Source organism: Dama dama, chromosome 1, assembly GCF_033118175.1.
Source record: "Dama dama isolate Ldn47 chromosome 1, ASM3311817v1, whole genome shotgun sequence".
Lineage (NCBI taxonomy): Eukaryota > Metazoa > Chordata > Mammalia > Artiodactyla > Cervidae > Dama > Dama dama.
This window is the reverse complement of record NC_083681.1, coordinates 50,889,945-50,915,634: the sequence shown is the minus strand read 5'-3', so window position 1 is coordinate 50,915,634 and position 25,690 is coordinate 50,889,945. Positions and strand designations below refer to the sequence as shown.

Sequence of the window (25,690 nt, the reverse complement as noted above, 5' to 3'; positions counted from 1 at the left end):
AAGCGTCTGCCTTCAATGCAGGAGACCTAGGTTCGATCTCTGGGTGGGGAAGATCCCCTGGAGAAGGAAATGGCAACCCACTCCAGTATTCTTGCCTGGAAAACCCTGTGGATGGAGAAGCCTGGTGGGCTACATACAGTCCGTGGAGTCACAAGAGTCAGACACGACTGAGCAACTTCACTTTCACTTTTTTTTCAATAGAGATCTTACTTCAAGTGATGGAAGTTTGGGGGGAATAGTTTTGACTAGACTTTCTGCTAAATTGCTGGGGGAGCTATCCGGAAGGGACAGAATCTTGGCTGTCAGTGAGGGGAGGAGGGAGTCAAGGTTAAGGGTTGGCCATTGGGCAGTCGGTCACCCTAATAAGGGACCACTTGGCAGAAGTAAAATGATCTGGTGTCTGAGGAGAGGAGAGGGAGCATATTGTATGCTGCTGGGCTGAGGCCTCTGTTGGCAGCTGTGTCTGCTGCCCTTTCTCTCCTCTTTAAGGACCAGTTTCTTTGAAGTCAGTGCAGGAAGTGCCAGTGATTCAGCCTTGCAGATTTCTTCTGCCTTATTGCAGCTAAGGACTGGTTTGTCTGGTGAGGAGTAAAGACCGTGCATATATTTCAGGCATATTTATTTGACCACTTGAGTGCCTTCCTGTGACTGGCCAGAGACACTTTGCAGGCTGTCACGTTTTGGGTATCCTGTGGTAAGGTGGATACAGAGCCCTTTGTCTTAGGTGTGGGTAATGACTGCATTCTGCCCTGTAAGGGGTCATTTGCCGAGTGTCTGACTTCTGGATGGTCTCAATGAGGGATGAGGTAACAAGAGCTTTGATTGCCTACTTTTCTGTCTTGCTTATGGCATGCCGAGGTGAGTTTGAGGGAAGCTTCTGGTTCACTTGGAGTTTGCCACTGTATCCCTCATGCACTGCTGCCAAGTAGAGTCTGTCTGGTTTGCTGACCCCAAAGCCCAGTTTCCTTGTGCAGTGAGCACATACATAATGTGTGTTTACTTCACCTCTCACAGAGCTGAGTATTTAAAGATGTATATGTGTACCTATACACACACACACACACACATATATAAAATACAGGAGTTACCTACTTCCCAAGCTCTTCAAACCTCCAGATACTTTACAGGAATAATGTAACAAATGTTTCTATATTCTTCACCTCAGTTCACTGATTGTTAACATTTTGCTGTTTTGGCCTCTGTCCTTCATTTTCTGAACCTTTTGACTGTTAGATGTGAACTTCATGTTACTTCATCCCTTAAATAGTCCAGCAGGTATTTGCTGAAAAAATAAGAACATCTTCCTATGCTAACCACAATAAAATTATACTCAGAAATTAAGTGTGTTCAGTACAATACTTGTTCAGATTGCTCTGGTTTTTCCAGTGATGTCTTTCATAGATTTTTTTTGGTCATTTCAGGATCCATTGAAAGATCATGCATGTGTTAGTTGTCATGACTTTGTCATGCCCTTAGTATGCTTTAACTTTGAACAATTTTAAAAAATTTCTTTATTTGCTGCACTGGGTCTCACTTGTGTCATGCGAGACCTTTTGTTGTGTCTCATGGACTCTCTAGTTTTGGCACATGGGCTCAATAGTTGTGGTGCAAGGGCTTAGTTGCTCCACAGCATGTGGGATCTTAGTTCCCTGATGACCAAGGATCTAACCTGCATCTCCTGCATTGCAATGCAGATTCTTAACTACTGGATCACCAGGGAAGTCTGAACTTTCAACAGTTTTTAAATCTCTTAATCTTGAATGCCTTTTTGTCTGTCATATCATTGACATTCTTTAGAGTTCAAGTCAGTTGTTTGCAGAATGTCTCTTAATTTGGATTTGTATGACTATTACCTCTTGATTAGATTCAGGATCAACATTTTTTGGTAGAACTAGATAGGTTAGTACAGTAGTTTGATAGTGAAGCTAGACAGGGAAGCAGTGTTCAGTTTTGCATGACAGTATATAATTTAGCACCTGATTATGTTTTCTGATCTGTAAGCCCCACAGGAATTGAGTGGAGTTCAGAAGGACCTGGAGGAACCAGGAAAGACTTTAGCAGGAAGATGGGGTTTGAAAGATGGACAGAATTTTGGGGCAGTTGGAATATGGTTAGACAAACTGCTCTTTGGACTTCTCATCCTGCTAGTAAAGTTATATATCATGAAAAGTGAGTTTCCTCTTCAGAGTTTAGAGCTCTGTATCTTCCATGGTTTTTGTACTGCTGGGAGGCCTAATAGTTTAGAGCTCTTGCTTTGGTTTCAGATAGGCCAGGAGACTGTGCTCAGCATTTTTCCAACTGCCTAACCTTAGGGAAGTTTTCCTACATGAAAGCTAGAAAGAGTATTGGTAACTCTTTAAAATATTACTGTGATGCTCATAGTGCAATATTGCATAAATAACTTGAATGAAAATATTTGAATGCCATTAGGTGGGGGCTACCCTTCTTAGTTTTTCCGGGTGCCTCACTGAAACATTCATTTCTATTACCTGCCAAACCCCAGAAGGGGCTTGGATTTACCACTGCTGGATAACTAAAGGCATGGAAATGAGAAAGGGCTTGGCTCATGAGAGAAGTGGGAAGACTGGCTTGATTAGTTCAGAGTGTTCACTGTGGAATAGTGAGAAATAAGGTTGAATAAATGACTTGAGGCCGTGTAATGGATGGCTTGGGAAGTTAAGCCAAAGAATTTGAATATGGTGCTTAAGGAAGAAAACCACGGAAGGTTTTTGAGCAGGTTGGCAATCCTTGGAAATGTGAATGGTACAGAGTCTCTTGAGGAAGGACCTTTCCTGCTGTGGAGACTGGAATTCTAGAATTCTAGTAGGGCAGAGTCTTCCCTGTGCTGACCATGTTGGGGTGTGGTTTGGGCTGTCTTGCTGCAGGAGGCCAGACTTTCTGCCCCAGTGACTCTTCCTGCTGTGTCACTGACTCACCCCGTTGACCTAGGCTGCGTGGCTTTCCTTCCGGTGGCTGGCTGATCTACGGAGCGCTGGGGCTGCCCAGGGTGAGGTGAGGCCGAGCTGACCCACAGCTCTTCGGTGAGATGGGGGAATGATCAGCATTCCTGTGCCTTTGCCCCTTCCCTGGGTTGAGGCTGGTTATAACCCAGGTTGCCAGGGGTCGCTTTGTCCCAGCCTGAGAAAGCTGTTCACCAGGAGGTAAGTCAAGATGGCTCCTGCCCCTCTCTGCTTTTTCATAGGTCAGCTTTTCCTCAAACAGGATTTCTGCTGCTTTCTTTTTCCTTGATCCAGGTCCTTCTAAGTAACCTCTTTCACTTAACTGAAGTAAACAGGTTTCTACAGGAAGTGGGCAGAGATGTTTAATAAATGTATTTTTCTTGCTGTGGGTGGAGTGTCGGGGGGGGGGGGGGGTCTCACTGACCCCTGTTGTGAGGTAGTTTACCCAGAATTCTTGTGAACTAGATATCGAATGAAGGCTCAAACTCATAGGGAGCGACTGCAGAGAAGTTCTGGTCTTAAGCTATCATTTCTTAGCAACTGGGTTTCAAAACCATTCTTGGTATGCTTTAGTGTCCTGAGTTAAAGACAACAGTGAGGAACAGGAAGGGGGAGGTGCCTGGATTAGGATATGTTTGTGGCTTATGCTAGGAGTTAGGGTGACTAGGTTTCTAGTCCTGATTACTGCTCACCAGCTGTGTGATTAGGGACCAACTGTCTAACCCCAGTGGACTAGAGTTTTCTCATGTAAAAATGAGCAGTTTGTATGATCTGGAAGATTTCTTCCAGGGCCAAAATCTATGATTATATAATGTGTGATTATAAATCAGTATTATAGTTTAAAAGGCAGTTCCCAAAGGAGTCTGTGTAAACTTTAGGAGACTATTTTGATTACCATCTTCATTTAATTTAACAAGATTGGAAAAGGTTTGTTTAAAAGGGTGTCACTTCCTTTATACTCACTGTGTGTATGCTTACTTCTAGGTCAAGGTGACTAGATAGTGGAGAAAATTAGCCTTTCTCATGAAAATCCTCCCAAATCACAAATGTGTTAAGGGCCAAAAAGTGTTGGAACATGTTACTGTGGAACACTGCGACTGAGGAGCCACTGAGGTCCCAGCTCCAGGAGACCCACGGCCACAAGTTCTGCAGGCTACAGCAGCCCCTGGTCACCAGCATGCCATGGTCCATCGGGATGCTTCCCAGGTGGCGTGCTGAAGCAGATGATTTGGTAGCTCCATGCTTTTGCAGGAGAAGTGATGTACCAAGTTACTTGATTTTTTTGTCATTGTTTACTTACTAGGTTTGATCAGCACTTTGAGAGACAGTGGGGGTTGTTGGGAAGGGGGTGGTCAAAGCAGAGGGGCTCTCCAGTGCATTTCAGTTAGGCTGTCTGTAGTACCCTTGAATCTGTGCCAGGCAATGGTGGTCTTGTTGATAACTAGTCAGAAAAATAAAGTGTTAGGCATCCAAGTCAAAAGATTCTGTCACTAAGACACTCTGTGAGCATTCGCTATTCTCTTTCTTAAAGCCATGTTTTCTTCATTTATATACTGAAAAATTTAGATACTAAGAGTTCCAGATCTGAAACCAGGTAGGCCAAAGGAGGTTTGAGGTGGGGAAGGATCTGTTTGTTCTGAGCTGCTTGACTATTAGACAAGGGGTAGAAGTGGAATTCCTTTTTAGTACTTGAATTATAGCGACTATACTCTACTCACAGTCACAGCTGAGTGATCAAACGTGAAGCAGCTATTTAATGAGAAGCAGGCCTTGGGAGCTTTCTCCTGAAAAACAATCACAGGACTTGCTGGTCCTGAGAGAAGTAGTCTTCCCTGGTAGGACCTATTGTTTAGAGGAGATGGGGGTGAATGTCATCAAAATGGACAGTGTGGATATTGTGATTTAGATGGTTTAGAGACTTTGTTCCCTGCTGTTGTTAATTTCAAGCCTCTCTTTAAAGAGATTCTCTTAATGATTGGAGCAGTGTGGGATCCATTTAGAGAAAAGGCCCCATGTAACCACAATTAGAAATTAAATGACTAAAAGCAGAGCCAGTTGCTGGAGAGACTGAAGTGGCCTAATCAGCTGCTTTTCAATACTCAGGTCCTAGGGTGACAGCAGCCAGAGAATAGGCTGCTTGGTGAGCCCGCTGGGTACTAGGCTGGGAGATTTGGGCTCCCAAGAGAGGAAGAGGTGACCTGTAGTATCCACACCTCTTAATCTCTCTGTTTCTCTTCTTTCCCTCAGTGCCCTTTAGTTTTAATTAGGATTGTGTAAACACAGCCAGCTTGCCAGTCCCCTTAAAGTGGCAGGCCTATGACAGCTTTTTGCTGGTCACTCTTACCTAGGTATGTGGCTTTAAATTAGAGGGCTTGTCCTCTCTGACAGTTCAGCTTCACTGGCTGCCTCACTGAAAGAATCCATTAGAAGAGGGCCAGCTGGCTGTCATTCAGTTGGGCAGCATTATTTAGCACCTGCAGTGTGCAGGCCTTGTGCTGGAATGGAGCTGATAGGTGAATAAGATGGTTTCTGCTCTTCAGGAGTTTAGTCAAGTGAAACATATGTGCAGCTAGTGTCGACCCAAGGAGGAATGAAATGAAGTGTGTAGAGGAACAAGCAATATGGGAGCATATAGAGGAGATAGCAGAGTTGTTCCTGAATTGGGGGGAACAAGGAGAGCATCTGAAGGGAGAAAGCATTTGAGCCAGGTTATAACTGGTGAATTAGAATTCCTTAAGTTTATAATTTTATTTATTTATTTATTTATTTCTGGCTGTGCTGGGTCTTCCTTGCTCCAAGGGTTTTTCTCTAGTTTTGGAGAGTGGAGGCCACTCTCTAGTTGCTGTGTACAGGCTTGCCGTTTCGGTGGCTTCTCGTTGCAGAGCACTGGCTCTAGGGTGCCGCTTCAGTAGTTATGGTTCCCAGGCTCTTAGAGAATAGGCTCAAGAGTTGTAGCACATGGTCTTAGTTGCTCTGTGGCATCTGGGATCTTCCTGGATCAGGAATTGAACCTGTGTCTCCTGCATTGGCAGGCAGATTCTTTACCCTGAGCCACCAGGGAAATTCTAGAATTCCTTAAGTTTAGAAGGGCATTTTGGAGGAGGTTATAGAATGGCAGCAGCACAGACCCTGGGGAAATGTTTGGCATATTTGGGAAAAGTGCTCCTGAGATAGAAGATACTTTGGAGGAATGAGCTGGAAATGAGGCCGGAAAAGGTGTTTGGTTGGATCTTAAAGAACATTGAGTCATACTAAGAGATTTGGATTTTATTCTGCATGAAGTTAGCTCATGAGTGTTTTGGATGAGGAGTGACACGATCCCAGCCGTGTGATTTAGGTTCTGATGTGTTTTTCAGGTGTAAGGTCTTTGATTTCAGGGTTGAGACGGTGGTCGTCTTAGTTCTTAAAGTACAAAGTTTGTCAGGCATCTAATGTTTAGGTACTTTTTTCCTTAGTTATATTTTCTAAGAAAGAAAAGATAGTGAAGGCACTCAGTCATGTCCAACTCTTTGCAACCCTATGGACTGTAGCCTACCAGGCTCCTCCATCCATGGGATTTTTCCAGGCAAGAGTACTGGAGTGGGTTGCCATTTCCTCCCAAAAGCAAGAAGACAGGAAGTAGTCAGCAGTGTCCCTTTAGACTGAGCTTTCCTTACCCCTCAAAGATGAAAGTTTTCTTAGACATATATTCATGCAGTCTTATTTCACAGGTTACTTACTATTGCTTATTCTTTGAGGATAAAACCCATCATAAGGGGTCAACTTCTGATTATATAGTGGAAACCAACGACATATTTTTGAACTGGTTGAAAAAATAGCATATAATTATTGTAGGAAATATGAAAAGTACAGAAAAAAAATAGAAAAATATATAAAGAAAAAGCTAAAATCATCCATAACTGTACTATCTGGAGAAAACCACTTATTTTCATTTTAGTATTTTGTACCTATGTATATTTCTCTGTGGAGTAGTCCAGGTCATATAGTACCTACAATTTTGTCTTCTGCTTTTTCTCTGTTTCCCATTGGTTTTCATTATATGTGTGTGTGTGTTAGTTGCTCAGTTGTGTCTCACTCTTTGAGACCCCATGGACTGTACCCTGCAAGGCCCCTCTGTCTGTGGAATTCTCCAGGCAAGAATACTAGAGTGGGTAGTCATTCCCTTCTCCAGGGGATCTTCCTGACCCAGGGATCGAACTCAGGTCTCCTGCATTGCAGGTCCAGTGCTATACTGCCGCTTCCCACTTGCTGTCTGTTTTACACATGGTAATATATGTGTTTCAGTCCTGATTTCCTCATTTGCCCCACCTTCCCCTTCCCCCTCCTTGTCCACATGTTCATTCTCTATGTCTGTCTCTATTCCTGCCCTTTAAATTGGTTCATGTGCACCATTTTTTCTAGATTCTACATGTATCCTTAATATACGATAAATGTTTTTCTCTTTCTGACTTAACACTCTGTATGACAAACTCTGGGTCCGTCCACATCTCCAAAAATAACCCAATTTTCCCCAGCCTTTTTATGGCTAAGTAATATTCCATTGTATGTATGTGTCACATCTTCTTTATCCATTAATCATATAGGATTTTTATAGTGCTTTCAGGTTTTTCTATTTTAAACAATACTGTAATGCTTTGATACAGATTATAAAAGTAATAGATATAATAAGTAAGTCCGTTGCACTTCACACTTTATCCTAATCTTACTCTACAGAGATAACAATGGCTTATTTATTTATTTTTTAACAATGACTTATTAATAGTTTTTATTACTTTATAATTTATTAGTAATTTCTGTTGTATCTTTGCATGAACATTATTTTTTTTTAATTTTTGCATGAACATTATTATGCATAAGTTTTTGTCAGTATTTTTTGTTATTATGATGTATGTCTGCAAGTGAATTACTGGGTCAAATGATGTGAAATTAAATTTTCCTGATTGTATGTCATGGTACAGTTTAGAAAACTTGAAAAATAAGGTGTTTAAGGGAGAAAGTAAGAGTGATCCATAATTCCACAAATCAGAAATAAACATTATTTGACTTGTTTCCTTATAAATATACACATGCACGTTCATACGCACAAGTGTGCAGGTGTGTGTATATGTATCACATACACATCTGTATATGTAGTTTAAAAAATAAATAGTCATACCCACTAACACTATGTATGCTGCTTTTAAAATTCAGCATTCCTCATGTCATTAAAATTAGTTAAAATATTTTTAATAACTGCATAAGGCTTCATCATATGCATGTATCTTAATTTACTTGAGTTATTGTTAGATATTTAGTTTTTCTCCAGTTTTTCATAATGTTAAATAATTATATTAGTACCTATACATGTATTTATGTTTCAGATAATTTTCTAAACTTTTATTGCTGTGAATGGAATTATTTGATCAAAGAACACCAAACTTTTTTTTTAGCAGTCTCACTTTAAAATTTTTTGGTAAAATATGCATAACAAAATTTACTATTTTAACATGTTAAATTCATAATTAGGTGTACAATTTAGTGGCATTAAGTGTATTTACAGTGTTGTGCAATCATCACTGCTATTCATTTCTAGGACATTTTATCATCCCAGACAGATTCTCTGTACCCATTGAACAGAGTAGTTCCCATTCCTTCCTCCCACAGTCCCTGGTAACCTCTGTTCTACTTTCTATCTCTATGAACCTGCCCATTCTAGGTACCTCATAAATGGGATCATACCATTTTTGTCCCTTTTTTTTTTAAATTTATTTTTTATTTTATTTATTTATTTATTTTTAATTGGTTGGAGGCTAATTACTTCACAACATTTCAGTGGGTTTTGTCATTTTGTCTAGTTTATTTCACTTAGCATGTTTGAATATGAACATTTTTTAGGTTCTTGATATGTATTGCCAAATTTCTTTCCAGAGAATCATTTAAAGAATGCCTGATTACTTACATAAGAAAATGCACTGTTCCTTTTTTAATCGTTAGTTTCTCTATTAAAATCCTAGATTGTTATCTTTCCATTATTAAATTATGCAATTTTATACATATTAATGGGATTCCTTTATAGCATATTATTATATAAAGTCAGCTTCTTTGCCATTGTTACATAAGATCAACATTTGGGAGAGGATAGAAGGAGAAAGTGGGTGGAGGTGTCACTGTGTGAAGGTCCTATTTGCTAAAATGACCTTTGGAAATGATGGTTCCCCATTTATAAAATGAGGATAATGGCACTTTCCCCATCTGCCCCACAGGAACTGAATGGCCTAAAATTCCCAGTTGAAATTACTTACTTTTATGGCCAGGATCGTCAGAGGGCTAGGATCTAGAAAGCGAGAATCAGCTTCCCTTTCTCACAAAAATCAGGGACCTAACTTTTTTTTGTTTTTTAATATTTTTGTTTGTTTATTGTTTGGTTCTGCCCAGTCTTAGTTGTGGCATACAGGATCTTGCATTGCTGCATGTGACCTCTTAGCTGTGGCATGTGGTACCTAGTTCCTCAACCAGGGCTCCCTGCTTTGGGAGCTGAGAGTTTTAGCCACTGGATCACCAGAGGAAGTCCCAGGACCCTAGCTGTTAGCTGTTGGCTAGACATACTGGAAATGTTAGCTGCTTCCTAGTGAATCTTCTCTCTCTAAGCAAAAGGGGAGGAGAGAGATCTCTAATGTGGTGGTAGTGGGGGGGAAGGGATAGTTTGTAGCAGAGAGAGTGGGGCTTCCTTTGATTTCATATTATCCTAGTGCATGAGTGGGAGCGAAGGTTGCTTATCCACGTCACTGAAGGACCTTAGGAACTGAATCTGTCTCTTACCAGTTGGAATTAAAGAGACAAGGAGAATGAAGAATAGCACATAGAAAACCCTTTAGAGGAGTGTTCCAACCAAGAAGTAGAAGAATGTCTTTTGACTTCTTTTGAGTGTTTTGGATTCATTTCTTCAATATTATATTCCAGACTGATATTGCATATAAATTTATTTTAAAATGAGCCACACTCTCTAACATAGCCACACTCCAGTCAATTGGACAACAGTTAATCTCATTATGAAACTTTTCTTTAGGTGTTAAATTGTTTTGTTTAGATCTGGGTATAAATCTTTTTTGTTCTGCAGGCCATGTGGTTCCAACTATTCACCTTTGCCATTGGTGAAGTGGAGTGTAGCCATAAGCACTACATAAATGAATGGGCATGGCTATATTCCAGTAAAACTTGATTTACAAATTAGGGGCAGCTGGCCATCAGGCATAGGTTGGTGACCTCTGGGTCGTGGAGACTACTTTAGATGGTCAGAAGGCCTAGCTTTGATGAGGAGTTGTTGAAAAATTTAGCTTTGAGGTCTGCTACTTACTAGCTATATCACCTTAGCCTCTCTGAGTTCTCATGTTTAAATTCAAAATAATAATTCTTTCTATTAAAAATAAGAATGACTGATTACACATAAGGATATTTAACTTTTCTGGAAATCAGGAAAATGTAAATTAAGACTATATTGCTTTTTATCCTTTATATTGGTAAAATAAAAAAATAGCATCTATTGTTGGAAGGGTGTTGAAAAGGGAATTTTTATGTTCTGTTAATGTAACTATAAATTGGTACACTTTTTTGGATGCTAATTTGGGAGTACTTATCAACATTTAACATGCACAGACTTCATCAATCCCAATTATTGGTACATATCCTAGAGAAATATTAGCTTGTATGTAAAAAGGTTCACTATTTATTACTGTAGCATTCTTTTGTAATACAAATTATACAATATGACTGTAGGTAGGTCGACCAAACACACACACACTTTGTCTAAATACACACACATGTGTATCCATACATATGTGCCTGTGTGTACATGCTTAGGAAAAGTCTGAAAGGTTATACAACAAACTTCTAACAGTGGTACTTCTGAGGAAGGGAGTGCCATTGGCAAAAATGGGTTAAAAGTTTGACAAATGGGGTGTTTTGCATTTTACTCTGTGTACTTCTTTATTATATTATTTCATGGTGATAATGTATTCTCCCTCCTTCCCACTTATTTGGATAGCTGGTGGGCCGGGAGTGTGACACAGTAGAATTAATTCGCCGGCCGGCTCTGCCCATGTCAGTTGAGTTGGAAGCAGCTGCTGAGCTGAGAACAAGGAACACATGTATGAGGGGATGGGAGGGCACTGTGCGCAGGCGGCTGGGAGAGGCAGCCAGACAGGCCAGTTCTGATTTACCAAGTAACTATCGTATGTCTTGTCTTGACATTCTCCAAATTGCTTTATTCTCAGTTATCACACGGGGCCCAGAGAGGAATTCAGTGAGCGTGCGAAGCATGGATGTTGATAGGAAAAAAAGCAGTCATGTTTGGGACAACAAGGAATGTGTTTGTGTAGAAATAGTTTTTTGTTTCATTTGAAAAGAAATATGTGCAGGGATATTCATTATAGCACTGTTTGAAATCTAACACTGGAAATATCCACGTCCATCAATAGGAAAACACATGAACATATTATGGTATATCCTTTATATGCACTGTTGTTATACAGTTTTTTTAAAGTCTGAGTTAGAATTACATTTACTGACCCTTGGGATGTTCATAATCAATTATTGAGAAAAATAAGTTGCAGAGCAATGTTAATATGTAAACCTAGTTTTTGAAAAATAGAGAATAATTTAAAAAATCCTCCTAAAATATAACAAACATACTTGTGCTTATGATTTTGGGGGCCTGGAAAAATCTGATAACATTTCTTTTTTTAAAATTATGGTGATGTATGCACAAGCCTAGGAACTGAAAGCGTGCAAGTTGTGCGTTTAACTTAATTTTTGGCCATGCTGCGCAGCATGTGGGATCTTAGTTCCCTAACTGGAGATGGAGCCCACCTCCCCCACCCCCCGCAGCGGAAGCACAGAGTCCTAACTATTGGACCGCCATGGAAGTCCCTAATGTTTCTTATCTTATGGGAGGACTTGGAGGCTGAGAGATTATGGGAGGCTAATTTTATTTTTATCTAACTTTGTATTGCTTCATTAGTTTTACAGAACAAGGAAGATAAACTTCCTGAGTAAAAAATAAAGTTTCCTAAATAGTTTTTCATCTTAATTGATTTCTAAGAGGTACTTTAAATTTTTTTAGTGAGTTAATGAAGTAAAGAATTATGAAAGTAAAAATAGAGTTATCATGTAAATCTCTTGGGTTTAGTATCTGCGTAGTGGAAAGAGAACGCAGGAGTAAGGGAACCAGCTTTGTAGTTGTAGTTCTAACCTTTCTTATGTGTGAGCTTTAATTTAATAAGGTCATTTAACGACGGTTAAACAAGGGCCTCAGTCTTTTCATGTGTAAAGTGAAGAGCTTGTACCGGGAGACAGTGGTCTGCAAGGTCCTTTCTAGGCCTGACATCCCACAGGTTTAGGGTCGTACAGTTCTACAATTGCAACACCTCTTGAGATTTTAGAACATTGTATTTCATTTACTTTTAAACGCCTTTTGTTTTTGTTACATTTTAACAGTCTGAAATTCAAATGCATTTTATAATTGGCACTGGCTATTTTTCCACATTTTTATTATCTCTAAAATTGAGATATCATTGAAGATACAGGATAGTTCTACTTTTCAGTGCCTTTTTATTTTCATTAACTATATATTCTTGGCCCCTTTCTGAGCTCCCCTTGCTCCTAATCCCAACAGATTCACTCATATCACCTAGTCGTTCTGGGTAGGGAGAAGTGGGTGGGTGGATATGGTATTTGAGTGTGCAAGGATTTTGTACTTAATTAACTGATAGGTGTCCTATATGTAGCTGCTGCTTGAGAAGTCAGGTAAATATACATATAGTTCTGAGGTATCCAATTTAATGCTTCTGAACTTTGATTATTCTGTTGTAGTTTTGCCTGGTATTTACTTTTTAAAGTACAACACACATAGAACAGGTTACAAAGTATATAGCTCCTGGAAGTTTACAGAAAATGAACACACCTGTGTAACTAGTCCTATATCAAAAACATTAGCAGCATCCCCTTATACACCCCCTTCCAGCCATTATCCCCATGCTGTTTTCTTTTTAAAGGAGTGAAACTATATGTCAGGATAGCTCATGGTTATCTTGGGTTAGTCTGCTGGAAAGGGCTCCAGGTATGGAGCCAGAACATCAGAGTTGCATCGTGATCCTATTGCTCTTTCGTTGTGTAACCTTAGGGGAGATACTTTTCTGAACTTCATTTCTTTTTGATAAAATGAAAACAATAACGTCTACCTCACAGAACTGTTGTGAGATCACGTGAAATATTTTGTAGATGGAAAATACCATCAGTGGTGAAAAGCCAAAGACAACTGCTAGTTGTTTTCGGTGAGGGAGGTAGAATTCCAAGCAGGAGATGATGTGAACCTCAAGTAAGAAGAGAAATGAAGAAGTTTGTTTGATCCCAAATCCATTCTCTTATCTACCAGTATTATCTCCTTTTGTTGTTGTTGTTGACATTTGGTATAGCCACTAGTTTCTGTTAAATGCTCCAAAATGAAAATAATATAGAGGAGTAGAGGACCTAAATAGAATCCCCAAAGATTTGGAATTTCTTCCATTTTTCTCTCATTTCCTCTCTTAATGCTGGTGCCTCCTAGAGTTGTGTAAGGCAGAGGCTTTGGCCTAAGATTAGCTGATTTCAATAGCAAATGAATATACCACTCCTTTACAGGCCCAATAGGGCAAGCATGATCCCACCATAGACCCACTTCTGATTATAGTCACAGTGTTCCAAATGTGACCCAAATTGATATCTCTAACCTATATAAAGATTGCATCTTATAAACAGTTCATTTTAAAAACTTAATTTGAAATCTTTCATTCATTCAGTAAATGCTTATCAGGTGCCATGCACTTTACTCAGTTCTAGGAATTCAGTGGTGAGCACATGGTATGTGATTTCATGGAATTTACAGTAGTAGAAAAAAGAGAATGAAATTTAAAAAGATGTAACTAGAGACTATGAGAGCTCTACAGGAAAAGAATATGATGCTGTGCCTGACCTAATCCAGGTGGTTAGGGAGATTTTACATGGAGAAGTAACATTTGAGCAAAGATATGAAGGTTAAGATGGGGCTTCCCAGGTGGCGCTAGCGGTAAAGAACCCCCCTGCCAACACAGGAGACATAAGAGACTTGGCTTCTCTCCCTGGGTGGGGAGGATCCCCTGAAGGAGGGCATGGCAACCCACTCCAGTATTCTTGCCTGGGGAATCCAGTATTCTTACTGGACAGAGGAGCCTGCAGGCTCTAGTCCATAGGGTCCCACAGAGTTGGACATGACTGAAGCATCTTAGCATGCAATCACGCATGAAGGGTAAGTTAGAATTAATCATGTGGACAGGAAGAGAAAGCTTTGGGTAGGAGGAAGAGCATGCACAACACTAGACCACACACAGAAGTAACTTTTTACTAATGAACTTCAGTAACTTTTTACTAATGAACTTTCAACCTCTGTGCTGGGTACTGTGCTAAGCACTTTCTTTACACATACTATCTTGTAAATTCCTTATATCACCCTCTGAGAAAGTATTCTTACTCCCATTTTACAGATGGGAAAGCTTGCACAGTTATTAAAGTCCTAGAGCCAGGATTTTTTTTTTTTTTAAAATATGGCTCCAGCTTTTTTTGGCCGTGCTGGGCATTTGTTGTTACATGCGGGGGCTGTCTAGTTGCAGTGATCGAGGGTTACTCTTTGCTGCATGGGCTTGTCATTGTGGTGGCTTCTCTTGTTGCGGAGCACAGGCTAGAGCACGAAGGTTTTAGTGGTTGCGGCTCGAAGGTTCTAGAGCCTGGGCTCAGTGGTGGTGCATGGGCTCAGTTACTCCATGGCACGTGGAATCTCCCCTGACCAGGAATTGAACCAGTGTTCCCTGCATTGGCAGGTGGACTTTTTAATCTACTGTACAACCAGGGACGTCCCTAGAGCCAGAGTTTTAACTACTCTGTCTAACTCCAGACGCCATACTCTTAACCATTATGCTATATTGCCTTCCTTCTGTTTCTCACCATTTTAGCCTGTACTTTATACAGCCAGGAATGTAGGTCTGATCTATGTTACTCCCCTTTGCTTCTTCCCTTCAGAAACCTTTTTCCCATCACCTCCAGGACAACATCTGAATTCCTTAGTGTGATGTCAGTTCCTCATGGATTAGTGCTACTTAGCCTCACCATCTGCTACACCTTCCTAAAACTGCACCCCATGGCTCAGATGTAGTAAGCTCTGTCTTTGCACATGCTGTTCTCCCTGCTAGAATGCCTTTTTTTTTTTTTTTAACTTTTGATGAAACCTTACTCATCCTACTCATACTTTAAGTACCCAGCTTCAATGCTACTTCCTCGGTAAAGCTTTCCTCATCATGCCTTCCTGAGTTAATCCGTCCCTCACAGGGCCTGTAAAACAGTAGCTCCTCCTGTGTTCCTCTTCTGAAGTCTTTCACCAAAGTGAGAATCCTAGAGGTCTTTGCTGCTCCTCACCTTTCCCATACTCCTGTTTCCTAAGATCTTGGAGCCTATTCCACAGTGCTTTTTAAATATACCTTTTTTAAACGTTCCTACTGCCCTTGCCTGACAGAAGCAGTTTTACTTCTGCTGTCCTCTGCCTCTGGACTCACCGTCCTGCCAGATCCATCCTTTCCAAAGCACTTAACCACGCATGCCATTCTCCTGCTCAAACCCTTCAGTGCTTCCCACTGCTCTTTAGTAAGTCCCTTCTGGTCTCTACTACACTTTCCAGTGTTCTCTTACCTTCCAATCAGCAATACCCAAGGCCTTGTTCTTTGGGCTCATGTTTAGGTGAGTTATAGGTATGTCTCTTCACAGGATTTTGAGCCCATCTCATTCATCTGAGCACAGTATTTGTAGGTTGTTTGTTTCATGTTTATAGTTGAATGTCTCTGATTAAATTTCATTAACTCTAAGAGTAACATATGCATTTTGGAGACTTTGTATCGTGAATAGTTTTTTTCAAAAGGGGTTTGGTCCTAAAGGGAGATTTCAGTTTTTAGAAAAACTGCTTGTGGAGGGATTCTGTACTTCTCAGTGACGGCAGATATATGGAATGTTATTTTGTAGAATGGTGTTTAGCATCTTTAAAGGTAGAGAAAATGATTCCAGCTCTGCCCACTTCACAAGCTGTAGTAGAAACAGTTTGAACAAGGAATTGAAAAATGCTTTGTATGAATAAAAAGCTGTGCTGATGGGAAAGGTATATAGGATGTAGCTTAGTTGGACTGGAGAGAGCCATGGATTCAGAAGATGAGTTCTGGTTCTGCAGCCTTGGTGGTTGACCCTGAGGGCAGGTATTGCCTTCTTTTTTGAAGCCTAGGGTCCTAGTTATAAAATTGTTAATAAACATGCTTGCCTTTTAGGGTTCTAAGTTTAGGGGAGTTAATTGAGACGTGAGATGTAGTCTTCTTTAAATCCTGGAAATCTGTTAAAATGTTAGGGTTTTTCAATTTTTTTTTAAAATTTTTTATCATGACCATGTTAGAGACTAGATTCATTTATTTTACTTATTAGTAACACTGACAGGTTTGGTTCTTGAGTTATCTGGCACCCCATTCAGAAATCTAATCCCTATTAATATGTTTTTGTTCATTTCTGTCAGTGGTTAAAATCATCCTGGTGTGGTAGAAGCAGTGGATTTGAACCAGAAAGACAGAGGTTTCAGTGCTGTGTGAGAGGTGGAGATATGAAAGAGAGAGAAGAAGAGGAAGACAGAGAGAGAGTAGAGGGAGATGTCCTCTGAGTTTTGTGATTACTTAAAACCGACTTGAAACAGACCAGATCCTGGGCAGGATCCTGCTCTCCCAGCTCATGTTCTGAAATCACAAGTTGTCTTGAATTGGCAGGCCTTGCTCAGGCATACAAATAAACTGTAAAATTTCTCTCAGGCAGAAGATAGGAAATCTTCAGCAGAGCTGTCACATGTATTCCAGTGTTGATCTAAAGGGGGGACTAGAAGACCATTAAGGGCTCTTTGATCCTTGAGATTCTGTGATTTGTTGGCCAGGTATAGAAGGCTGCTTTTCTTTAGGGTGTTGAGATCAATGTAATCATAAATTGCACTTTCTCTGTGGCTTTTATTTATGAAACCTTGTAAATGCCAAGTATGGCTCCTATTATTTTTCATTGTACCCCATGCAAAGTTGGAACTACCAATTTTTGAGGACCTCCTCCTCTCATCAGGGTTAATGAAACACCCTTCAGTGCCTCACTTTGGGCATGGGACCCAGTAGGGTGACAGACAAAGTGCCTGTTTCTAGTGGACTTGCTATTTGGGGAAGAAGGAAGCCCTAACTGGTGAGGTTTTTGACCAGGTACTGAGGAAATTCATTTTATTGCAAGATTCTTGTTATTGAGAATGGTGTCCTGGAGAAAGAATCATGGGAAATTTTTGGAGATACCTTTAGATACGATCTGACCCTCACCTTTTCCTGAGGCCCAAGTTAGGGCAAGTGCCTTGCTTGAAGCCACAAGTACAGTCTGTGGCTGGCGCAGAATTTCCCTCCAGTCACTTCCAACACCAAACCTAGTGTGTTTTCTATTACTGGCAAGGCTGTCTCCAGGAGTTGCAAATCTTTACATTAAAACTGTTCCTTTCATTTCTTTGACCTTTCTCATCATCAGTTCTGTGCTTTTGAGCAAACACTGTGCTAGATATGTTGCCTGTAGGGACAGAGCCCTTTGCTCCTCTGTGACAGTGAAACAGGGTGAACAGGTTCTTAGGTGTTTTGTAGAAAGACCTCCTTGAGGGAGAAGTGAATAGAGCCTCTTGGATGTCATAATGAATCCTCTCTGGGTTTTGATATGCCCTCTGCTTTTCTCCCCAGGAAGCTCAGGCTTGCCAACACTGCCTCATTACTTAGCCACTACCCTCTGGAGAGGGAGAATGAGGCCTGGTAAATAAGCTCCAGGTCAGGGTTCTGAAATATTGTCCTTCCCTCCAGCCAATGGTATTTCCTCCAGCCTTTTTTCTCCATAGCTTCTCACCCTTTAGATATGTCCAACATCCCTTCTAGGAGAAGGCTTCTCTTTTGTGCTTGCTGATTCAGAAGAGTTTTGGCCCTTTAATGTTTATAAAGCTCTTGCATCTTCAGAAAAAAACTTAAGTGGTTACTTAAAAAAAAAATTATTTATTTGGCTGCGCCAGGTGTTAGCTGTGGCACACGGGAGCTTCGATTGTTGTTGTGGCATGAACACTCTTAGCTGCAGCATGGGGGATCTAGTTCCCTGACAGGGATTGGACCTGGGTCCCCTGCATTGGGAGTGTGGAGTCTTAGCTACTGGACCACCAGGGAAGTCCCTTTAGGGATTATCTTGGAAACTGGAACTGTTGACTGTTTTTGATTAAACAGTTGATCTTTAGAAGGAGGTAGAGGTACGAGGCTTCTTTGAACCACTGAGGATGTGCTGCTGCCTTTTTTTTCATTCAATGGTTGCTTATTCAAGAGCAGCAGAGACTAGTTTAGAGACCAGATAGACAACTCACTATTTAGGTAACAAAGTCACTTAATTTCTGAGCCTCAGATTTTGTCATCTTTAGAAATAAAACCTACCTTAAGACTTCCCTGAGAATTAGATAAAATGACCATGTAAGAGGATGGGATCTGGGCTCAAATGGAGCTCAGATTTTACCTCCAACACTTATTCTTTGTGACCTTCAGCAAGTTATGTAACCATTTCAGTTTTCCATTTCGGTAAAATAGGGATAATCATAGTATTTTGGGTTATTGTGTCACTGGGTTATTGTGAGGCTTAAACAAAGTAAAGCTAAGAAGTGTTTAGCATAGTGTCTGGCACATACCAAGTGCTCATTAAATGCTAGCTATTAATTACAACAGTAACAGCAACAATAATGATAGTCTTTAGGTATTTATTATGCTAGGACATCAAGTGGCAGAGGAAGGACTTAGAAGGCATTGCATAGGTAGTGGATCCATAAGCCTTTCTCCTGCCAACGTTCCTTGTGGGAGGGCCTGTAGGGACTGAGAGAGAGGCTCTCATTAGGCTTTAGCCTGTAGCTTCCTGTGGGGAAAGCTTCCCTCCCAGGCTGGTAGGCTGAGGTGTGAGGTTCAGAGGGACCTCAGAAGACTGTGCGAAGACCAGTCTGGCAGGGTGGAGGGTTTGGGTATGGGCAGTGACTGTGGAAGGTAAGACATGGTCCGGGTCCCATAGGGCCATGAATGCCACAGGCAAATGATTCGTGTTAAGAACCACTCATTCCTGAGCCATCTCAGGGGAATAGCTCCCTTCCTTTCTTCAGTTTAAACTTGTAAAAATGATAATACACTTTAAAAAAATCATAATGTTTATATCTTAAAGAAGAATAATAAACACTCATACACCATATACCACTCAACTCAGGAGATGTAATATACCAGACACCTTGAAAACACCTTGTGCATTCTGCACCCATCCCCAATGCCTCCAACCTCTACCTGAAGGCTATTTCAAATTTTGTGTTAGGTGCCGTTTTCTTCCCCTCCTTCTCTTTCTTTTAAAAATGGTTTTACCACTCTTAGAGCAATCTTTTGGGGACCGTGAGCAGGGGCTGTGGAATCCAGTAGGAGCCATGTGGCCTGCTGACTGCCTGGCTAGGCTGGGAGGAGGGGTGGGGAGGTTCTTCTGGCTGGCTGCCCTGGGAGAGGAGGGCAGGGGAAGGGAGGGGAGGGCAGGGGAGTGGCGCTGTGTGGTGGGGGAGGGAGAGGCCGGGGAAGCTGGCCCAGCTCCTGGGGCTGTGCTGAGGAGCAGGCCCAGAAGCTTGGCAGCTGTGGTGGAGAGGTTCCAGAGGAGAGTTCAGCGCCTCTGAGGCTGCACAGCTGGAAGCTGTTGTCTAGAGTTTAAAGCCAAGGGAGGGTGGGAGGAGGACTTCTTGTATTCTTTTGAGACGCAGTATCAATCCTTTTGTGTGCTAGGGAGCTTCAGAGCTGACACAGTGCTAGATGTGGCAATGGTGATTTTAGGAGGCCTGCCTCCTATTTTCACCTCAGACCTTTTCTGGAGTATTGATCATGCCAGTCATTAAATCATGTTTGCCTCTTTGCTTTTCTATAAAAGCTTTGGCTTTTGCTTTGCCTGTACTTTCCTGGTGCATCTTTGAATACCAAGAGCGATTGCTAATCACAGACTGTAAGTGATAGCGTGGGAACAGGATACAGGGTCTGCCTGGGAGAAGAAGTGGGACCATGGTGGTCTCTGCAGCAATGGGCCTTGTTCTGACCCCCTCCAGAACACCCCCATTACTCACCACAGTCCTTCTCTAGTGGCCAGAAGGTTGAATTTGGAAGCCTTCCATCCAGATGTAGTTCAGTGGAACAGATACCATGAGGTATCATAGACAGTTATGCCCTTGAGGAATTTACATTCTAGATGTGAAAACAAGACTTCCCTGCATATACAGTCAAGGCAATACAAATGACAAATGCAGTACGTAGACACATTATTCTGATCACCAGTGTAATACATGGTTATTAAAAATAAACTCAAACATAAAAAGACACCCAGTGTAGAAAGTCCCCTACAATCTAACTCCATCACAAGATAACCAGTAGTTGAGGTGTTGATAAAGTAAAATCCATAGAGGCATACTGATGGAAGGAAAGCAAGCATCCTGGCTGGGGACCTAATCTCTTTCAGGGAGAAACACCCCACTAGCTTTCCTGACAACTGGTGAGTGAAATTCTGCTTGGACACCTTGGTGACAAGGGTTCAAAATCCTATAGTAGGAATTGACCTTTAAGTGCCACCCTGTGCCTTACTTGCTAGTCAGTGTGCTGGATTCCCTGGTAGCTCAGCTGGTAAAGAATCCACCTGCAGTGCAGGAGACCCCGGTTTGATTCCTGAGTTGAGAAAATCCCCTGGAGAAGGGATAGGCTACCCACTCCAGTATTCTTGGGCTTCCCTGGTGCCTCAGATGGTAAAGAATCCGCAAAGCAGGAGACCTGGGTTCCATCCCTGGGTTGGAAAAATCCCCTGGAGGAGGGCGTGGCAACCCACTTCAGTATTCTTGTCTGGAGAATCCCCATGGACGGAGGAGCCTGGTGGGCTAGAGTCCATGGGGTTGCAGAGAGTCAGACATGACTGAGCATGTATGCTTTTTAGAGTGTCCTCTAGCAGTGCCTTTTGCATAGTAGGTACTTGATAAATGTTTGTGATGTAAGTGGAAGTAAGATGAGAGGCTTCCCAATGACCTGTGGGTTTCTCTCGTGGTCTCTCTCAGTGAGGGTCACTGTTTGGTGGGTGGAAACTGTGGTTTTATGATAATCACACATCTTTTCTTTTCACTTGCAAAGAGCCGGACACTACTGAGCGACTAAGCACAAGAAGTGTGTTGGACATTTTATAGAGGTTATTGAATCCTCATCACAATCTTAGAAAATAAGTATCTATCCTTGTTTTACAAATAGGAGTACTGAGACTCAGAGGTTACTTGCCAGGGGTCACAGAACAGCAGGTGGTGTCAATGTCCTGCCATTCACGAGCTGTGTGATCTGGGGCAAATTATTTTATCTCTGTGGCTCAGTTTACTCACTGTAAAGATGAGTGATAATAGTATCTACTCTTTGAAGGGAGCTTTTCAGATTAATGAGTTTAACACAACACACACTAGACCAGCAGAACAGTGCTTGGCACATAGTATGTACACAGTAAGCATTAGCTGTTTATTGTACCTTGTTTTCTTTCGTGTTCTATTAATGTGATCCCTAGCATCTCTACACTTATTTTAATTCTGTATATGGCTTCTCTGTCCTCCCTCCCACCCCTCACACTTTCTTCTTTACAATTCCTCCCTCAGCTTTCAGTCATTCCCTTCCCTTCATCCTGTCCCCACTGTCTGTCATTCCCCTTCTTTCCACTCTCTTACCTTCCCCCCTCCAACCATTGCCTGTCTCCTGTCTGTCATGGCAGCCTTCTGACCTGCTTCCCTGATGCTAGTCTCATTCATCTATATACCAGAATAATTTCTCAAAGTACACTTCTCATCACACCACATCTCTGTGCTAGAAACAAACAATAAAATAAATATCTAAATCTTTGTTCCATTTCTTGAAGTTCAGAATTTTCCAAATCTTACCCCAATTCTCCCTTCAAGTCTGTTCCTCCACTACATCCACACCTTTCTGCTTTCCTTCTTCCTTCCTTCTCTCTCCATTTCTATGTGGGCAAGTTCTACCTATGTGTTTTAAGATCCAGATTAAAATATCACTTAGTTTTTAGTCCTTCCCTACTCTCGACTGGTTAGAATTTTTGTGTCTTTTTTGGTGAAAAATTAGCACATGCTGACTTGAAATATAATTTCAAGTTACATTTCTTATCTCCTGTGGAATTATAACCTACCTTAGTACAGATGCGTGGTGTGATTCTTTGTATGCTCTCTGGGCTCGGAGAGTAAAAAATCTGCCTGCAATGCAGGAGACTCAGGTTTGATCCCTGGGTTGGGAAGATCCTGTGAAGGGAATGGCAACCCACTCCAGTCTTCTTGCCTACGAAATTCCTTGGACAGAGAAGCCTGGTGGGCTACAGTCCATGGGGTCGCAAAGAGTCGGACACGACTGAGCACGTAAGCTCTCTCGAGTGTCCTCTAGCAGTAACTTTTGCATAGTAGGTGTTTAATAAATGTTTGCGGTGTAAGTGCAAGTAAGATGAGGGGCTTCCCGATGGCCGGTGGGTTTCTCTCATGATCGGAGAGAGTCATTGTTTGGTGGGTGGAAACACTGTGGTTTTGTTTTATGAGCGTCAGACATCTTTTCTTTTCGGCCCTGGAGGGGAGGCGGGAGCAGACTCTGCCGACGGGTCCCAGTGCCTGTGTCTGTTGAGGGGCTCCTGCCTGCCGCCCGAGGTCCCGAGACTCGGCCCCTCAGCCCCTCCCCACCAGTGCTTGGCGGAACAGGGGATTAGGTTCTGGCAGCACAGCTGGGGTTTTGGCGGCCATTCCGCAGTCGACAATAGCGCGCAGTCACCCGGACAGGACAGCGCAGGCCCGCGCTCCAGGGCCGCCGTGGGCCCGGGCACCTGGTTTGGGTGGCCGAGGGGGAGGAGCGGGCGCGGCGCGGCAGCCCAGCCTAGCCACGCAGAAGGTACGGGCTGGAGAGGTTCCCTCGGGGAACGGGGCGGCCATGTCCCAGGGCAGGCGGCGCCCGCGGACGGAGGCCGGCGCTTTGTGTGCGAGCGAGCGGCGTGTGTGCTTAGGGACGCGGCCCGCCCCGGAGCCGGCAGGAAGCCGCCCCTTGTTTCCGAGGGCCTGCGTCCCTCGCGCTCTCCAAAGCCTCTGTTGCCGGGTCTTCCTCCCTGCCCTGCTCGCCTCCAGGCAGGGCTGATCTAACCCCCGGGGCAGCCCGCGGCCTACCCTGCAGCGGCTGGCCAGAGACGGAGGGGCTGTCACTGCCGTCTTAAGAGCGCGAAGGGGGAGTGTCCGGGGATATCAGGTTTGTCAGGCAGGCCGCAGTGAGATGCGTTTCGTGTGTTTATGCCACAGTTTGCTTTGGCGCTCGCCACTGTTGCAGTTCAGTATTTTTGTCTGCCGGCTCCTCCCCCCGCCGCCCCCACCCCGCGCGTCCTGGGCTCTTGTTTGCAGGCCGGGCTTCGGCAGCTCTCCCTCTCCGGCGCGCCGGGGGCCCCCTCCTCCCGGCCCCCGACTGCCGCCCTTCCCCCCTTGCGGAGAGTGCCCTGCTCCCCGCTCGCGGAAGCTCGCTGCGCCTTTAAAGAAAGCAGACTCCTGGCTGTGACGCACTTCTGGCTGTCAGCCAGGAAGATCGCTCCTGCCAGGCTGACTGAGAAGAAAACCAACAACTTTTCTTTTGTGTGTGGGGGGTTACTTTCCACTAAACCCCCCCCCCCCTTCCTCCTCTCCTTTCAAGATTTAAATGCTAATGGCGGATTAAAACCTCTAGATCCGTGTGGCTTTGGGAGTCTGGTAAGGCCCCCCTCCCCTTTCCCCCCCTGCACTGAGACTTTTTCTCCCTCACTGTTTCTCTGGGGTTTTGTTCAAACATGGAGGAGGGGGTGCGGTGGACTCTCCCCCCTCACCTCCCTTTCCTGCGCCATCCTTGAAGGGGAGGGAGAGGAGAGGGAGAGCAAGTAAACACTCAGAAGCAGGCGCTGCGAGCAGAGCTTGCCAACATCCGGGAGTTGGCGCCTTTTAGAGCAAAGGGTCGCTTTCTTTCCCCCTCGCGTAGATGTCAGCGTGTTTTTGTTCGCAGGGAGAAAGCGTGTGCGCCTGCACGTTGAGCTGTAGACAGCTCGGGAGAGCGTCTCCATTCCCGAGTGAGGCCTGGGTGTGTACACAGCGGTGGGGAGTGAAAAAGGTTCATTTTGTCCGCTGTTAGGGACCAGGGGGTGTTGATATAGCAGTGGGGGCAGGCGCTGATAAGCTGCTGGAGTGGGGGTGTGTGTGTAGTGTCGGGCTGTAGGCCCCAGATCTGGTTCTTGATTGCAGCCCTTGTGCCCACATCTTTCTGATCTGGACCCTACAGAGCCTAGGGGGAAGGGCAGATACTAGTAAGCCACTTTGAAGAAACCAGGGAAACCTTGGTTTCCCTTGCACTCCTTCCCGTGTTCCTCACCAGGACACTGGGCCAAATGCTAGGCTACATAGAGGGGCTGGTCTGCGTGCAGAGGGGGAGGCCTGAGTCCAGAGTGAGCCCCTTCGAGAGCTTGGGAGTACAGCCAGCACCACTGGTTTGCCCTGACCTCAGGAGTGCAGAGAAACTCTTTGGACTTGGACAAGAGCTCCTGCTCAGAACTCCTCAGGGGTTGAAGAGGACTGTGTTTCCCCTCATTGGCTTCTCTTAGGGCTGCTGGTTCTTGGGCCTTTTACCTCCTCCTAGCCAGGGCTGCACCAGCAGGATATTTCCTATCCTGTTCTTTATGACCCGTGAGCCAGTGGTGACATGAATTGGCCTTTGCTGGGGCCACTCTGGGATAACCTACCAGATGAGGTCTGGGTGCTTGCCTGAGTGTGCCTCCTCTCCTGTCAGAGGAGAGGAACACCCTCCCAATTAGGGTGTTCACTCTGTGGATGTGGGGGTATCCTTTTAGAAAGACGTATGGAGGTCACAGGCAGGCAGGCTGTCTAGGTAGGTAGTGGTAAATCTTGCCATTGAGCTTGGGCACAGAGTTGGGACAGCCATTTCTCTTATGAGTTGTGGGCCTTCGGAACCACAGTAGAAAAGCAGTGGGTCACGCAGCTGGAACCTTTGAGGTGAGGGTTTGTGTAGGCTTTGGGTCCTGAAGGTCTGGGAATGGGAGTTATCACCTAAAAGAATGAAGATTCAGTGGAGGCGGGGGCCCCTGTGCTGAGTTATCAGTACAGTTCTGCAGCTTTCTGAGACCACAGGGCACTTTGGTGTTATCTTGGTGTTCATGAGGGCAGTCAGTGGCTAAGTAGTGGTCTCAGAAGTAGCTGGTACCCAATTTGGGGGGGCGGGATGAGGAGAGTAGTGCTGCCACAATTCAAAACTCTGGCCTTTGGCCTGTACTTGGTCAGTGCTTAAAACTGAAGCTTTTCCAGAACAGACCCCAAGCTCAGCAACCTGACCCTCCAGTCCTGGTCCTTGCATCTGAGCAGGTGGTTTGCATTAACTTCAGCCCTGGTGGTAGGAAACCAGGGCTAGGTTTTAACTCTTTAAGACCCAGAGAGGGTACAGGCCAGGTCCCTGCGTATCTCTTGAGTGTTGAGTTCTTGTCCTGATTTATCTTCTCTGGAGACAGAGGGGTTACCTTAAATGTGGGGAGTGATCCTGACATGA

The 25,690-nt window shown here is 43.5% G+C and overlaps 1 protein-coding gene across 7 annotated transcripts in view; it reads left to right on the top strand.

The window, feature by feature from the left end:
* Positions 1-25,690, top strand: part of NUMA1 (nuclear mitotic apparatus protein 1) — a 71,459-nt gene that overhangs the window by 10,354 nt on the left and 35,415 nt on the right. Inside the window, exon 1 of one of the 7 annotated variants that reach the window (XM_061149271.1) lies at positions 3,019-3,161. The exons of 4 other annotated variants lie outside the window; for them this stretch is intronic. The gene's annotated coding sequence lies outside the window, so the exon portion shown is untranslated. Of the gene's footprint in view, positions 1-3,018; positions 3,162-22,749; positions 23,021-23,697; positions 23,857-25,690 lie in introns of those variants that run through there. 2 more of the 7 variants (XM_061149279.1, XM_061149262.1) reach the window with 2 other exon arrangements.